This window comes from Epargyreus clarus, unplaced genomic scaffold (assembly GCF_041222505.1).
Source record: "Epargyreus clarus isolate Ecla_fem2 unplaced genomic scaffold, WU_Ecla_fem_2.2 ptg000019l, whole genome shotgun sequence".
Taxonomy (NCBI): Eukaryota; Metazoa; Arthropoda; class Insecta; order Lepidoptera; family Hesperiidae; genus Epargyreus; species Epargyreus clarus.
Window position 1 is genome coordinate 1,957,312 of NW_027332227.1, and position 14,953 is coordinate 1,972,264.

Genomic DNA, 14,953 nt, shown 5'->3' on the forward strand with positions numbered 1-14,953 from the left:
TATAATAACAAATACTAAAAAAACAAAAATTGCAAATGTTGATGGTACGGAACCCTCCGTGTGCGAGTTCGACTTGCACTTGGCCAATTTTTTTTAGGTTAGGTTTAAGTTGTGCGTTATATGTCAGTGAAGTGTTTTATCGAGTACATTTTGTTATTTCAGCCACTCTGTAAACAAGCAACATAATATTATTCAGAATCAGAGCGCAATAAATCAAATACTTATCAAAAATCACCGACGAGGAAAATGAACAAATAAACGTTGTGGCAAAAACGAGAGGATTACATCGTTACCTCTGCTACGGGCGATTGGAGGCTGACCCGCCTTATTTACATAATTTCCTGGGTTGCGAGTAGTGTTTCCATGTAATTCGAATTTATAGGACAATTTGTAAGTGTCTGACGCTGTTGTTTACACCGAGTTAAATCTACACTGTATAACGTTAATAAACTTTCGGATTTGTACGTAGATTCTCAGTTGTTTCAATGTTCTAAAAATTTACGTTATGATCCGATGAAATCATCGTGTAATTCATAAGTTTGAAATCATGATCCGACTGTCAAATTATTTATTTTTTCTTATACCTAGTTTCGTCTAAAACTACAGCCACCGAACCTTAGTAGGAAATAATCAAATTGTCGAATAAAAGTATACATTTGGTGATTGAGACATACAGAAATGATTAAAATAAAAAATGGGATTATTTACACTACGTTACTTGTTATATTATGTAGTACCTAGCTGATTTGATATAAAACTTGAATTGAACATTAAATATTTAGAGAATTAAAAATGTTTTCGTTGAACATAAAAAAATGACTAATATAATAATTATTTTTAACTCGGGAAAATATTATTACCTGGAGGTTCTACCTGATTCGCCTTATTTACATTCGTCACTAAGGTAAGGAGAGGAAACGAAAATACGGAAAATAAAATGGGGTTGATTTGAGATGTTACGAATAATTGAACCGAGTTTGAAGGGTGGCCCAAAAAATTCTGTATATTATATATTATATATTGACGTCCCTTCGAATTTCGATACGTTTGGCAAAACTATCCTATTTCTGTTTTGATGAAGGGTTTATGTCAATTTATTCCAATGTGTCTATGTTACTTATTGTGTTGTTTTTTGTTTGAAATTCGGCCTTGATAGAAGTCAACGTGTTCAAATCCTAGGCAGGTTTTTTTATACCCAGAATTTTTGGTGGTATGTGCCACATGTTTATGTGGTAATACTAATATGAATTAATAATTAAGGAAAACATCGAAAATAATGTTTAATTATCTCAAAAATATGTCAATCCACGTAGCCAGCATGGTTGACAGCCTAAGTCCTTCTCATTTTGAAAGTAGAAATAGACGAATGATTCGCCAGGATTTAAATCTGAGACACGATAATCACAATAAAACCAACCTTCCGCTAGAAAGTAGGTAGCAATAACTATATGAATGGTACGTAGTTATGATTTTATGTTTAATTCACAACTGACGATCTTTCTTCATAGAACTTACACAAAGGCGAAAAATATTTGGTTTAAATGGAATTCCGATCTCATCGTGATCCGCGTTTTAATGTACTGCCCATGAAATAGGCATCAGATGTAGTTAAGCGTATCTTAAATATTCACCGAGCGAGTTTCGCCATACATTTTAAGTAGTTTTTAGGGTTCCCTACCCAAATGTTAAAACAGAACTGCTAGTATTCAGCATTTTACTATTCAATCGTAATAGATAGTTTAAATTTTCACAATGCATTTATTTCTGTAGCTGCTATAGGATAACAGATAGTAAAAATAAAAAATAAAATAAAAATCGATGGTATGGAACCCTCTGTGTGCAAGTCCGACTCGCACTTGGCTAATTATTTATGAACTAATAACAAACAACTTATAATAACGCCAAACTTATAATAACGTCAAAGAACGCTTTCTAAACTCACAACCTACACTAGGATTTTTCCTGCTACCTTGGCACCATGGACACTCACAAAGTCGAATATACAGGCACCCAGACCAGTACCCTTACCATGAGTTTTTACGTTTCGACAAATATGACTGTTTTGGTATTTGTTTACGTATTGGCCCATACTATTTCCAAGTTCTGACACAATCCGCTACTGGCGCTGATTGGAAATTGTATGGGCAAATACGTAAACAAATACGAAAACAGTCATATTTGTCAAAACGTAAAAACTCCTGGTAAGGGTACAGAACAGAAATCTAAAATTCATATAGATATCCGTATGACCAGACATCGAACCTGGAACCCGTTGCGTGTGACTGCTACACCGCGATGCGGGTCTGTATTATTATTTTATACAGTAAGTTTTTTGGAAAATTCTTTTTATTTACCATTATTGAGATCTGGCAATGCTTATTTGCATGAAACATTGACCTTAATTAGATAACACCTATTAATTTGTGTTCTATGCACCATTATCGTTTTGTAGTCATATTAGCTCATAAACATAATTAAGTACTGCGGCGCCGCTTGTGCAGATATTAACATTAATCACGGTAGTAATCCCAGGTGGGAATAATTGCCTAAATATGTTGTAAGTGGATTTTATCGTAGGTCAACTCCGGTGGAGGCCAAACATAATATATCTCTTCTGCCTTGTAAGAGCAAGGTAAAAACTCGTTGAAGTTTTCTGACTTTTCCTGTGGTATACAAAGATACTTAAACGAGGCGTTAAGTATTTATGTATACTACAGAATCTACTACATTATGTAACTAAGTTGGAAAGTTTACAGGGGTAGTGGCGGGCCCCTGTAGTTTCGGGACCAGAGGCTATGGTATATCCTGTCTGTCGTAACAGGCGAATAAAAGGGGCTTTCGGGGTTGCGGGCTGCAAGAGTGGGCGAGCGGGATCTCGAACCGCCCGGCCATCGACCCCGGGAAGGACGGCTGTATGTGTGGTCGCATACCGTCATACACACCAGACGGTGTGGCGAGCGCCAAGCTCACCTGGGCGGAGCCCGACGGGTATTAACGCGCTAAGAGGATTCCGGTTGCGTTCCTTTGGGGATCCCAGAGCCGAGGACGGCCACCGGGGGGGTTGCAGTGCGGTAAGAATCCCACATAACCTTGCGTTGCTCCCACGGCACCGGGTACCTTTTAAAGGTTCCCCCTCGAAAAAATAATAAAAGAAGTGGTAGCGGTGGATCTGTGGGCGAGCTGAGGTAGTAATCTAATCTTATCAGGGATAGATTACGGATACCCATGGGCAGCAGTTGCCATTTACCATCCAGGTGGACTGCTTGCTCGTCTGCTACTCTTATATGTTAAAAAAAAGTTTGACACTCGGTTTTAGTTTGAAGGTTGGACACCTGTATTCGGCGATAAAAAGTTGGTGTCGGAGCGAACCACTATAAGGACCTTTAAAATTGTTTGTTAATAAAATCATAATCATCTTATATCATCACTATACATAATGTGGGTCCCACATTTCTGAGAACGATTAAATTGAAGCTCGTCACAGGCTTAAGTTACCAAGTTTGATTCCCGAGTTACCACATAGTTGCAAAGTTTGGCGATGATATGTCTCTTGTGTAATTAGTTTGCGTGCGTAGGAATTACTACCGCCATTATCTATGTAGTATAACTATAATAAGTTGTATCATAGTTTTCGGTACAGTTGCCGTGGTTCGTAGCAGTTAGTTTTATACATGTAGCTAATATTTGGAAATCTGTTATTGACGTAATGATTAAGATTAATTAGATCTTTTATACCTTGCTAGCAAAGGCCTGTAGCTTATGTATATGATTATTGTAATATTATCACGGAATTGAGACATTTTAAAATGTAGGTACTCAATAAATATATTTTGATACATAACTATGCCTAATCAGATCTCTTTATTATCAGTAGACTTCTAGAGGTGAATCTCGTTATTAGCATTATTAATGTGTCGCAGAAAATTGGAATATCTATAAGACTAAATCTATTTTTTTGTCGGAGGCATTGCTGGAAAGTTCAAGAAGAAATCCTTGGGATTTGCGCGCGATGGATGTCTTCATAATGTATTTCCGATATACGATGCTCACATAGAAGTCACGTCAGTACGGAATACGTTTGCAACATTTTATCTTGTTTAGATACATTTGAAGCGTAGGATGGTAAGATATTTTTAACCGACTTCAAACAAAAGTTTTGTGTTAAGTATGTATGTAATGTAAGTTTGTATGTTCGCGATATTTTCAAAAACTATTCATCGAATTGCGATGGCGGTTTGGTTATTTGAAATATTTTATAAGGAAGGTTTTAATACATGATAAATTAGGATTTCTTTGCTCATATAATCGGTGATCAGCTACTTTTGAAGAGTTAGTGTTCATCTAATTTTGAAGTTTTACGATGTTCATCTAATTATGATGCCAGTGGAGTTATGTTACTAATGAACCCTTATTTCTGTCTTTGTCAACGTCAATGTATCTTAATTGGAAAGATAGACTAATTATCCTTCATCCGTCTATGTGAACGATCTTTTGTCTTTTCGTCAGTTAGTCTATTAATCCAATCCTTTCGTTGTTTCATTCGTTCGTCCCTTCCTCCGTCCGTTTATCCATGCGTGATGTAATCGCATAGAAAAATGGATTAAAATAAAACTCGTTCGAGAACATAAAACAAATATTTTTTTGTAAAAGGTTTTCCACTAAGAATGATCACAAAACACATTTTGTAAATCATATCTATTTTTGATATCTTTGAGTACAATCGCGTGTTTTATAAGTATGAGATGTAAAAGAACATTATACCTTAGAAATTTAATATTTCTTTACAACTCTACAATCTCAGTAAATATGATTTTTGTGATACAAATGTAATTTAGTACAGTACATAACGAGTTTGCGGCTTCATTCCCAGCCGTATCGTCTTTGTGACCGATTTTTGTTTGTCATTCCCATTTTTGTCGTGATAAAGTGTTATTTTAATCCCCACAGCAATTCTCGATCGAAGTAATGTGTTTTCAGTTTTATATTTCTCATCTCGTATTGTATCGCGCGTTGCTATACTCGGTAATATTTATTAAAAATGCTTATTCTATTTTGATATAGTTTTGCCATTCATGTGAGGGTCGTTTTGGGATTTTAAGAACCTACTATTTTTAACCTGGGTTGAGTTTACGGAAAAAAGTAATTCGTACATTAACAGTTGAATAAATGAAGTAGAGCTGTACCCTTAGTATGAGTTTTTACTTTTTTACAAAAATTACTGCTTTGGTATTCCTTTACGTATTTTCCCATACATTTCCAATCAGCGCCCCTAGCGAATTGTATCGGGATATATGGGAAATACGTAACAAATACAAAAACAATCATTTTTAAAAAGTAAAATCTCATCCTAAGGGTACTGAAGCTGCAGACGTATAACATGAAGCAGTTGTTGTGTTTCGGTGGAAGGGCTGTAGGCTAATTTACTTATGCTACTAACATCTTAGTCCACAGAAATGGCTATGAATCTTTAGGGATTCTACGAAAAGAAACGAATCACTATCAACGTGGCTCTAGATAAAATCTCTGTTCTATATGGAGTTGCTTATAGCTGTCAATGAGCGGTACCAACTTATTACCATCATGCTCGTTTCTGACTTTAATCATAGATTAGTAAAGATTACTTACGCTCCTTACAAGAAAATGTACCCAGTTTTGAGAATTGAAATAGTTTCGTAAAAAAGTTTTCCCACGTCTCCGTACTAAAATGTCCCTAAAATATTTGAAATATTTATTTATTACGTTAAATACGCAGTATTAGTTGTTTATTTGTATTTTTTCTCTTTAAATGTTTTTTATTGTTTGTGTGACAAATCAGCCTTTTTGTGGTATCATTCAATTTCAAGGCGGCGAAGTATCTATACTAATCTATGACTTTAATATTAAAAACCTCATGTTTTTATGGTGTAGTTACCCAATTTTTTTATAATACACTATTTACATAGGGTTTGTCTAACCTATTAGAATTACTAATATTTTTATAAGAACTACTGGCCCAATTTAAGGAAAGCAAGCATAAAAAGCTTAGCGAGAATTCGAAAAGCTCTAGGGTCCCAATTAGTTGGGTTCCGTTGAATCAGTACTGCCATCATTATCACTCGGTGGAGCTTTTTAATTGCATAATTAATGAATGAGAGATATTTCATTCATTTTAATGACTTACGCTGTTAGTAACAGACAATAGTTATGCAAATGTCCCAGATACGATACTCGGCTGGGCATTTTGAGTTTAGTATTTTTAAGGATCTGGGTTTTAATTTTTTTATGTTAGGTCTTAGTGTGTCTAGTATTTTTTTTATGATATAGGAGTAGCAGACGAGCATGCTATACACCTGATGGTAAGTGGCTACTGCCGTCCATGGACCCCAGATAGTACTAGATATTCCTAATTGAGGTCGGCCATAGATGCGCCGCTGTCCCTGAGAATAACCAGAAACGCCTCGAAGAAGTCTCCCTTACCACACCCTTCAAACCAGAACACAGCAGCGCTTAACGCTGCTGTTATGAGACAGAAATGCCGTTGGAGTCGAACCACAAAGGGTTCTACAACCTTCTGAACCTGTTATGGTATTATACACTAAGACCAGAAGATATAAAAAAAAAACAGAAAAAAGTCTTAAGTATTGTATACTGTATACTAAGTATTGTATGCAGTAAGTCTTAAGTATTGTATGCAGTATATTGTACTGTTACTGTTATAATTTGAAATAACTTTTCCATTCTGAGACCCCCATAAGTGAGACAATAATGGTTTCATGGGGACTTAACCTTAGTTGCACTTAATCCTTTTATTTCTGTAATAAAAGCACTGAAATAAAGATTTTACGAGCAAATCGATGTAATGATTCCGTAGCTGTAATAAGCCGGGATTAAGTTGAGCTCTTGGTGATTTTGATAAATCACGGAAGCTTCGGGATCGCGAAGCGGTTTCGCTTCCTTTCTATAGATTTTCTTGAAGCCTCACTTTGGGTAAGTGCATTGAAGTATTACGTATAAATTTATATCTTATTTGGCATTCAAATTATCTGAGAAAAGTGTATCAACTCTACTCGTACCCATGATACTACTTGTACTATTTTAACTATTCTCACTCAGAGAAGATGCACGTGCTATAAATAAACACAAATAAATTAAGCATTACCACCTTTGAGGACTAAGTTGGAACGCTTTGGATTAATATGTCTTTCATACACCCTTGATAAGCGCTAAATGATTCTTGATTTCCGATTAAATATTTTGCATATTATGCAAATTGGTTGACAATGCAATAATATTATGATATGGACCTGATCTGATGAGGGAGCCTGAGAATGACCTTATGGCCACTAGTCACTGGTAAAGCCACTGATGTGATCTCTACTTCGCATTTCAAGTGCCAGTCGTGGGGCGACATCTTGAGTGGTGCGCGATAAGGCTGTTCAGAAGTCGATGGACGTTGAAAAGGTAGACGTTGTAGTTGTAAACGTGGACATTCTTTTTAATATGAATTTTTGAATAAACAAAAAAAAAGGAGAAACAAGAAAGATAATAAGAATGGAAGAATTTATGAAAATGGTGCGAATGATACTTGCAGTATAATGAAATGCGTTTCTATTTATTTTATTTCCATTTTTATTTCATTTTCATGTAGGTACAGTTTTATCTTATAACATTTTATAATTCATCTATTAAATTCGAAACTATTTTAAAAGAAAAGACGTTTCTTTCGTCTTTTGTTCATAATTGTACGGTCTTTGTCGTGTTAATGAAATCTGGATGCAAATTGAATAGCAGACAATCTTGGAACTCTGAAAGCTATCTTTTCTTTAAGATACGATCAAGGTTTACAAAGATTTTTATGATGAATGAGTACGAGCTACTGAAATAAAGAAGATGGACTTAATTCTATTTATAGTTTTTAATTCTATTTATAAAAATACATTTAAAAGTTTTAAGGGTCAGCCTATGTGGGTGAAGTTTTGCGGCACAACTATATCTATTTTTAATATCTGTAACACTGTTGTATTCTAGACTATGGTAAGGGCGATATACGTATTGAAGGCGTTCTGAATCCTCAGAGGTAGCAAAGCACCTGTGGCCAAGCTAAGGAAGGATTTTTAATATATCTGGGGTAGATTATAAATGTCCATGGGCGCCAGTAGACCATTAGGTAGAGACTACATGAACATTTGTTACTTCAATTTTCTAAAAAAAGAAACCTGGATTATATACACTTTATTTTTTTTAAATATGAACGAACAATCATTTTTTATAGCAACTAACTTCTATTACCACTGATTCTGTGTATAAAATAGGCTGTGCCAAAACTTTCACCTACAGGGCATTGGAGGGTTGTAATCAAATGCCTTTATCAAATAAAGATCCAATCTCGCTCCAAATATAGAAATAAAAATAGATTTCCGCTTCGGTCACATCTATCGTACACCTTCCATTACAAAATGAAGCGGGGACTAAATCGTGAAAGATTTTTCTTTTATAATTTTTCTTGAACGGGCTTTTGATACGAAGGCCATTGTTTGTAGTGTAGGAAAGTGTAGAATACATCTGAGTGTATCAATGAATAGGTGTAATGTATTACTTTTTGGTAGGTTGTCCATTAATATTTATAGAATTGTACGAATACTTATAGGAATTTAAATTGAGAGCCTAAGACGGAGAGCTCTGCGTCTTTCGTTTAGAAAATAATCTCGTATAAGCGCGCGTTTTACAAAACATAAAAACACGGACTTCGCGTCGACGAGCAAATTTGGAAGAATTATGCCTTATAAGTAGCAAAACGTCCTCCTGTTAGTTTTAAGCTTAAATATCGTCTTTTAGATAACTGACCTTAAGACGAGTGAATTCGTGTTTGAAAAATAATAAAACTCAACTTTTGTACGTTAATCAGGTACATAGCCTACATGTAATGTCAGAATTCCGTACGAACAATGGTTTATCTCATCGTCACACTCGAATTGAGGGAACAGCGGTGGAGTCCGCTTTGAATTTGACATTTCATCGCGGATTCCGCTTTGGAGATTATTAAACGAGCTCACAATAGCGCCTGTTCCTGGTTTGAGCGCGGATGTACGTATTTATGCAGTATTTATTTTAAATATTTGATTTATCTACGTACACATAGCTGAAGTGTAGCACTGTTGTGTTATATTAACGGTGCACTTGCTATAATGGTGAACAAAAAATATTGAGGAAACCTACATACCTCACGGGTGTATTTTTTTTTCTCGAAAGTTTTATTAATACGCTCTTGGTCAACGCGGTGGACTTATCCTTCTCTTCCTGTGGAGACACGGCTCTCCTCTCAGAATTTACAAGCCCAGGGGAGAAAAAGTGGTTGACGAAGATGCACAGAAATATGCAAACGCTAAGTAGTTCAGTATCCTTTCGCATTTCGTTGTCAATAGAATCTATTTTTTGTTAAATAGTTTATTTCATGATACATTTAAAAAAAAAGAAGAAAAAAAAAATCTTAATTTCTAGATTATTTCATAATTGTATAGTCGTCTCATTACAAAATGGCGTGGAATCCCGACTGAATAACTTGCAAATATATCAGCAAATTTTGTGGGTCGAGAGTGCTCGAAAATGTGGCTCGGCTCGCTCGGGGTCTATTCAACTATCTGTAAGTATCTTTATAAATATGTACATACTCGTATTACTGAATGTAAACGAGAAATTTATGAAAAGTATATTTAGAAAATAAATGCACACCATATAGTAAATGATGTGGACAGAGTATTATTATACATTGTATATTCATACAGTCTGATTGAAAAATGAATAATTTAGGTGTCTGTGGAATACGCGTAGCCAAAAAGTCAAAAGTTTATTATTTAACTTAATACGCTAACTCAGACATAAACATAAATTTATAGGTGATTTATTTTATTTATAGCTGTTTCAAGAAGAAAAATCGACTACTTAAAATAGTGTTTATGTCACTGTGTATGTGTGTTGAAGTTGCTAGAACACTTTGTGGTTCGACTCCGGCGGCACCACTGCCACACCTATTTCTGCCTCATAACAGCAACGTTAAGCGCTACCATGTTCTGGTTTAAAGGGTGTGGTAAGGGAGACACACTTCCGAGGTGTTCCAGTTTAGTCATGAGAGATAGCGGCGCACCTGTGGCCGACCTCAGGTAGGAATATCTAATCCTATCTGGGGTTGATTACGGATGTCCATGGGCGTCACTGACCACTACCATTACCATCAGATGGACTGCATGTTTGTCTGCCAGTACTATATTTAAAAAAATCCTACAATTTAGACGAATCCAGCGACACCTCGCGGTCTGAATTGCAGGGCGTGCCAAACAATGAGATATACGAGTTAGGTACTCGTATGTCTATACATTCACAAACATTACCTTCCTATTTACATTCATTCATTACTCCATGACATAAGTACTTATGAAACACTAACATATCAGAATGATAAATAAAGAAATTATTCCATACATCAAGTATACATTTGCATAAGTAAAAACTGTAGGCATATTTTTTACTTTTCTTGATCTTTTTTCTTGATCGAAGCGGATGGAGCTCCCTTTGCCGCCAGATCAAAGGTTCGTTTGTAGACATCGAAATATTTTGACTCAAACACTCATTTCCTGTACGACGCAAATGGTCTTTGGTACGAGGAGCACGAAAGCGAGTAATCAAATAAACTCCGAAGATCAATAAAATACTTTGCAAATGTGTTACGACACCAGTTTTGCATCATGTAATTATAACAATGATGGGAGAAGCATTCAAGAAAATATAAAATACTATGTACTAATACATACTTAAATTATGAATGACTTATACCTGTGAGTTATACCAGTTCCTTTAGATGCCGTCGGGGGAGACTAAAGATTTTCGACAGGGTCTTCCTGCGAAGTTATGTATCTACGAGCACCAAAGTAAACGTTTCTTAATTGTGCTATCTATTTGATAGATATAGTAGATACTTACCAGAAAGTATACTTTTTATATTAGGATTCTATTTTGTTAGTTACTCAGTGAAAACACATAAGCATTTAGTTTTGCTGGAAAGGTGAAAATCAAATCACATTTGCTATAAAACACCATATTAGGTGGATCTCTCGTAGCAAAGTGTTTAGGTAGCGTAACAGGTTTTCTTATACTGGATATTATTTCCAGCGTAAAAAGACCTTTTAGAGGGTGGAAATAGAGTTGAAAAAGATCTGGTTTTAGTGGAAATGAAATTTCTATTTCGCAGCTTTCCAAAATAGTATTTCTGGTTATTTTCGTTTTAGCTGATTTTCAGTAATCTTAGGTACTGATGAAAAATTTTGTGCAGAAGTAAGGTGTTTGGATTCCTTCTTCTTATGAAGAATTTTAGTATTATTTGACATTTATTTATTGTTGATTAACAGTTAACATAAAATATAATGAAAAACGTAAAAGAAGATGTCCGCCGCAAGTTCTTTAAAGTGACTATTATCACTATTTTGTTAAATTTTAGTAGCAAACGAATCGCACCAGTTAATTGTAAAGTAGGATGGAAGTACAACTTTAGGCCGATCACATAAGCATCGCGAAACTTTTCTATGTAACAAAAAATAAATTGTAACGTCACATGTGCAAGTTAACTAGAAAACAACTGACGAGTAAGTTTTTTGTTAAATAAACTTTTAATCAAATGGGACGAACAGAGGACACACTTTTGTCCACATTCGGAAATTAGTTTTAAAACTCGTTTGTCCCAATTCGTTAGTAAACGGAAAACGTTCTATTTTTATCCTGCTCCTTTGAAGCTTAATCGATAATGGTTTTGTACAAAGTTTTGTAATGTGAAAAAGATTTGTATGGTTTTATTGTTTTGTAGATATAACTAGATGCAGTAAGCTATTTTTATTTCATTAATTGTGATTCGTTATTATATTTATACTTGTACGAAATGAAATCCAAATTATATCTAGTTATGGTCAAAACAAGCTATGTTGATATTTGATCCCACTTACGGCGGACATGTTACTTATAGACCCGTTGTACGACCAATTTGCAGGAGTAGCATAGTGAAGAATGTACTGGGTTCAACTGTTGTAGACCGAGGCACTTGTCCAGCAATGGGGCTCAAAAATGATTATCGCGCATATCTCAAGATGTCCGTGAAGTCAGCAATTGACCAGCGCTGTAGTTCTTCTGATTTCGTTTCAAGTAGAGTAATTACTTATAGATACAACGTATAAGTCTTGTTTTTACTTGTTTGTTAAATCCTATACAAAACTTCTAATCCGATTTCATGACATTCTAACACAACCTTTTTGTATTCTTCCATTGCAAGTAATCCCTTTATTCTCTCTACTTAAGCTTCCCACGTACGAAGTCCCAATATCGAATGTACTCTTGAACATCTCATTTGGATGCAAGGTACGAGCATTCTCCGAGTGACCCTAAAAGTACCCACTCGTGCATAACTAGGTACGGATTTTGGTTCTAAGTAGTTTCCGAAAATTTCCGAAAGTTAGAATAATTTACCATTTTTATTAGCTTCGAGATTTCTTCGAACTGCGCTGGTTGAAAGTTGTGTTAAGTTTTTATAGGTTTATTTTGAGGAAGTGGAAGATCTGACGTAATTATTGTGCGGTTAAAGTTTCGGAATGGAATGGAAATGTACAGAATGGAACGAGATGTATTTAATTTATATTTGTCTTGTCCTCGAAAGCACAAGCGAGAATTATAACTTGTAATATTTTTCTCAATCAGTGTCAAAATGTTTTGTATTCCGTGTCATTTAAATGGTCATCAAAACTTTTTGGAACACCGACAAGTCTGCTATTTTGAAAATAATTTGACTTTAGTGGCCAGTGATAAAATATAAATGCCTAACTAACTTAACTAGCCTAAGTGATTACAATAAAAAATAGAAATATTGTAGATACAATGTTTTAAATATTAATTCAATTTCTTTGTCATTCATCCACTATAAGAAAATATCAACTTGTAATTATTTATTAATTCTTGAATATTTTTATATCCATTAAATCTATTATTAAAGGAAAAATATGAATGAAAATTTATTATTTGGGGTTGAAACATTTTGATTTTTAGCGTCCCATATATTTCCCCCTATGGTTAAACTGTCGTAAAAGCGGCTGAACAGGTTTAACCTTCAACACGGATTTATGACCAGTAACTGTAAAATTTAAACCGTCGGTTAACAACGGAGCGAATGTGACACGTTCCATGTACTCCAGATCTCGCTCCAGTGCAAGTCTCCAATTAGCAGTTAGGGCGAAGGTGGATACGAGGTTCTTTCACGATGTGTGCTCTTAGTTACAGGCGGCAGCCTTTTAATTTGTGCCTAGATTATGTCGTTGTCGTTACCGGTTACAGTTGCATCATTTCTCTATTTCATTGTTTTTTATGTTGTCTACATTTTACCCTATTCCGGAGCGTATGGCGGCTTTATGTATTTTGACATATGAGGTGTCGTTTGATTCGTCTAAATTGTGCGACCATAGGGAACATTTGTATAAATTCGGGGTTTTGTTTTTATAATAATTTGTCGTAATGTTATTTATTATTTATTTTACGGTGAAATGAATCGGCTAAGCTGCTTGAAATATCTCTACGAATAGACGAAAGTACCAAGAAAAGATTTGCATAAGTATATAACGACGAAATAGTAATTGCGTATTTTTCAGAAACGAAACCATTTTAAAGGTACAACTTTGTGGTCCACTTCTACCCCTATTTCTACCCTACAAAGTTCACGTAAGTACTTGTAAGTTACTTAAGTCACCATATGTTTTCTATTTCTCTATAATATTTTGTCGTAAATATGATAAATGAAATGCGTTTCGTCCTTATTTATTTTCGCTTGTAACTTACACCATGCTCTGTAATACCCAGTTAAGTCGCTAATACCGCCGACTTGAGTGTGTGTCATTAGGCGGCTTAAGCAGCTTCACGTTAATTTGTCCCAAATATTGAATATATATGCATATAATTCGAACTGCGTATACTTGCGGCGGTAGGTCTATTCGTGGTTTGATTTTGGTATGACCACCGCCACACCTTTTTCTGCCATATAATAAGCTAAGCCACTATGTTCCACTTCGAAGGGTCATTAATAGCCTTAGTAGTAGACAATAGTTTATCATACAGCTGGGCACGGTGTAGGCCCTGTAGTTCCGGGACCAGAATAGCTACGCTATCCCCTACCTGTCGTGAGAGGCGACTAAAAGGGGCTTTCGTGGTCGCGGGCGGCAAGAGTGGGAGCTCAAACGGCCCGGCTGGCGACCCCGGTAAGAACGGCGGTAAGTGTGTTCGCATTCCGTCATATACACCAGACAATGTGGTGATTCAATCTTACGGGGGCGGAGCCCGACGGGGCAGTGCGTTGAGAAGACTCCGGTTGCGTTCCTTTGGAGATCCCGGAGTCCTCTACGCAGTGCCGAGGACGACCACCGGGGTGTTTTAGTACGGTAAAATCCCACATAACCCCGTGTCGCTCCCACGGCACTGAGTACCTTTTGAAAGTTTCCCCCTCGAGAAAAAAAAGGTTAGTCCACCGCGTTGACCCAGTGCGGTTTGATAGACTGTGTGTACTGTGTGTCGGACAACTATGTCGTGATTAGGTTAGTTAATTAAACATAACTCCAAACTACGCTACTCTATTGTTATAAAATTCTATTGTTATAATAACGATTTCCAATTTTGTCAAAAATGTTAATTCCGAGAAGTCTTAAACTTGAGCCGAGTTTACAGTTTATTTAAAGGTTATTGTGTGGTTTGTCTAAGTTCAAAGGTAAAGTTCAACAATGTGGATAATTGTGGAAGATTTGAAGTTAAAGATATTTTTAGAACACATTTTAGAGTAGGCGTTAGAAGTTAGCTATACTTTGATGCAAAATAATATTATTTATTTTAACCTTTCATATAAATATAAAGAGGTGTACCTTAAAGTTAAAACATACTATACTACGTAATATAGTACATAGAA